This window comes from Schistocerca gregaria, unplaced genomic scaffold, assembly GCF_023897955.1.
Source record: "Schistocerca gregaria isolate iqSchGreg1 unplaced genomic scaffold, iqSchGreg1.2 ptg000644l, whole genome shotgun sequence".
Lineage (NCBI taxonomy): Eukaryota > Metazoa > Arthropoda > Insecta > Orthoptera > Acrididae > Schistocerca > Schistocerca gregaria.
Genome location: NW_026062030.1, coordinates 67,501 through 70,613, shown reverse-complemented (window position 1 = coordinate 70,613; position 3,113 = coordinate 67,501). Strand labels below are relative to the sequence as shown.

The following is a 3,113-nucleotide window of genomic DNA, read 5'->3' as shown; positions in this document are numbered from 1 at the left end:
GTGTTCGCACTAAAACCGTCTACTCGCCTAACTCCGGGCGATTGCGCCTCTCTCGAAACCGACCAAGTACCTAGGACGGCGCTGCGCGCCGCCGGGACCTGAGAGGGTTTCGAGGTGTATCGTGCAGGGGAGCTCGGCCTCCTCCTGTTTGCAGAATAATTGAGCGGACGCTTGCGTGTTCGCGCGGGCCCCCGGGACACACTCCCGGGCGGCCGGCTGCTCAGCTCTAGTTGACGCAGCTCCCTGGTTGATCCTGCCAGTAGTCATATGCTTGTCTCAAAGATTAAGCCATGCATGTCTCAGTACAAGCCGCATTAAGGTGAAACCGCGAATGGCTCATTAAATCAGTTATGGTTCCTTAGATCGTACCCACGTTACTTGGATAACTGTGGTAATTCTAGAGCTAATACATGCAAACAGAGTCCCGACCAGAGATGGAAGGGACGCTTTTATTAGATCAAAACCAATCGGATTGGCTTGTCTGGTCCGTTTGCCTTGGTGACTCTGAATAACTTTGGGCTGATCGCACGGTCCTCGTACCGGCGACGCATCTTTCAAATGTCTGCCTTATCAACTGTCGATGGTAGGTTCTGCGCCTACCATGGTTGTAACGGGTAACGGGGAATCAGGGTTCGATTCCGGAGAGGGAGCCTGAGAAACGGCTACCACATCCAAGGAAGGCAGCAGGCGCGCAAATTACCCACTCCCGGCACGGGGAGGTAGTGACGAAAAATAACGATACGGGACTCATCCGAGGCCCCGTAATCGGAATGAGTACACTTTAAATCCTTTAACGAGTATCTATTGGAGGGCAAGTCTGGTGCCAGCAGCCGCGGTAATTCCAGCTCCAATAGCGTATATTAAAGTTGTTGCGGTTAAAAAGCTCGTAGTTGGATTTGTGTCCCACGCTGTTGGTTCACCGCCCGTCGGTGTTTAACTGGCATGTATCGTGGGACGTCCTGCCGGTGGGGCGAGCCGAAGGGGTGCTTTCGCGTCCCGAGGCGGACCCCGTTTAAATCCTACCAGGGTGCTCTTTGTTGAGTGTCTCGGTGGGCCGGCACGTTTACTTTGAACAAATTAGAGTGCTTAAAGCAGGCAAGCCCGCCTGAATACTGTGTGCATGGAATAATGGAATAGGACCTCGGTTCTATTTTGTTGGTTTTCGGAACCCGAGGTAATGATTAATAGGGACAGGCGGGGGCATTCGTATTGCGACGTTAGAGGTGAAATTCTTGGATCGTCGCAAGACGAACAGAAGCGAAAGCATTTGCCAAGTATGTTTTCATTAATCAAGAACGAAAGTTAGAGGTTCGAAGGCGATCAGATACCGCCCTAGTTCTAACCATAAACGATGCCAGCCAGCGATCCGCCGCAGTTCCTCCGATGACTCGGCGGGCAGCCTCCGGGAAACCAAAGCTTTTGGGTTCCGGGGGAAGTATGGTTGCAAAGCTGAAACTTAAAGGAATTGACGGAAGGGCACCACCAGGAGTGGAGCCTGCGGCTTAATTTGACTCAACACGGGAAACCTCACCAGGCCCGGACACCGGAAGGATTGACAGATTGATAGCTCTTTCTTGATTCGGTGGGTGGTGGTGCATGGCCGTTCTTAGTTGGTGGAGCGATTTGTCTGGTTAATTCCGATAACGAACGAGACTCTAGCCTGCTAACTAGTCGCGTGACATCCTTCGTGCTGTCAGCGATTACTTTTCTTCTTAGAGGGACAGGCGGCTTCTAGCCGCACGAGATTGAGCAATAACAGGTCTGTGATGCCCTTAGATGTTCTGGGCCGCACGCGCGCTACACTGAAGGAATCAGCGTGTCTTCCTAGGCCGAAAGGTCGGGGTAACCCGCTGAACCTCCTTCGTGCTAGGGATTGGGGCTTGCAATTGTTCCCCATGAACGAGGAATTCCCAGTAAGCGCGAGTCATAAGCTCGCGTTGATTACGTCCCTGCCCTTTGTACACACCGCCCGTCGCTACTACCGATTGAATGATTTAGTGAGGTCTTCGGACTGGTACGCGGCATCGACTCTGTCGTTGCCGATGCTACCGGAAAGATGACCAAACTTGATCATTTAGAGGAAGTAAAAGTCGTAACAAGGTTTCCGTAGGTGAACCTGCGGAAGGATCATTACCGACTAGACTGCATGTCTTTCGATGTGCGTGTCGTGTCGTGTCGCGCAACACGCTACCTGTACGGCAGTGGCCGTGCGCCGCGTGCGGAACCACGCGTGCCTCTCAAAACTAGCGGAAGTGTTGTTGTTGTTGTGTGGTACGAGCGCTGAAGCTCTGGAGCGGCTGGCCTGCGGTACCTGGCGCCTGGCGCCGGTTTTGAATGACGTTCGCCCGAGTGCCTGTCCGCCCCGGTGTGGAGCCGTACGACGCCCATCGGCTGTGAGGCCGTTGGACACAAAAAAATAGTGGAACAGGGGCCGTCAGACGCCTCAGTCCCGCAAATGCTGCTGTCTTGAAAGAGACAGTGGGAGACTGAAAAGGAAAAGATCACCCAGGACGGTGGATCACTCGGCTCGTGGGTCGATGAAGAACGCAGCAAATTGCGCGTCGACATGTGAACTGCAGGACACATGAACATCGACGTTTCGAACGCACATTGCGGTCCATGGATTCCGTTCCCGGGCCACGTCTGGCTGAGGGTCGGCTACGTATACTGAAGCGCGCGGCGTTTGTCCCGCTTCGGAGACGTGGGAGTGTCGTGGTCGCCTGTGTGGCCGGCCGCGTCTCCTTAAACGTGCGATGCGCGCCCGTCGCCTGGCGGTTCGCATACCGGTACTTTCTCGGTAGCGTGCACAGCCGGCTGGCGGTGTGGCGTGCGACACCTCGTACAACGACCTCAGAGCAGGCGAGACTACCCGCTGAATTTAAGCATATTACTAAGCGGAGGAAAAGAAACTAACAAGGATTCCCCCAGTAGCGGCGAGCGAACAGGGAAGAGTCCAGCACCGAACCCCGCAGGCTGCCGCCTGTCGTGGCATGTGGTGTTTGGGAGGGTCCACTACCCCGACGCCTCGCGCCGAGCCCAAGTCCAACTTGAATGAGGCCACGGCCCGTAGAGGGTGCCAGGCCCGTAGCGGCCGGTGCGAGCGTCGGCGGGAC

At 55.2% G+C, this 3,113-nt stretch overlaps 3 non-coding genes across 3 annotated transcripts in view; all 3 read left to right on the top strand.

Moving 5' to 3' along the window:
• Nucleotides 1-240: 240 nt before the first annotated feature.
• On the top strand, nt 241-2,133 carry LOC126317798 (small subunit ribosomal RNA). Its single transcript, XR_007556919.1, has one exon. It is a non-coding gene; the product is annotated as a small subunit ribosomal RNA (ribosomal RNA).
• A 369-nt stretch (nt 2,134-2,502) lies between these two features.
• LOC126317793 (5.8S ribosomal RNA) lies at nt 2,503-2,657 on the top strand. The gene has a single exon (XR_007556914.1). It is a non-coding gene; the product is annotated as a 5.8S ribosomal RNA (ribosomal RNA).
• Nucleotides 2,658-2,845: 188 nt separating this feature from the next.
• LOC126317801 (large subunit ribosomal RNA) overlaps nt 2,846-3,113 on the top strand; it is a 4,222-nt gene continuing 3,954 nt past the window's right edge. Inside the window, exon 1 of the ribosomal RNA XR_007556922.1 lies at nt 2,846-3,113. This exon is cut by the window's right edge and continues 3,954 nt beyond it. This is a non-coding gene — a ribosomal RNA (large subunit ribosomal RNA).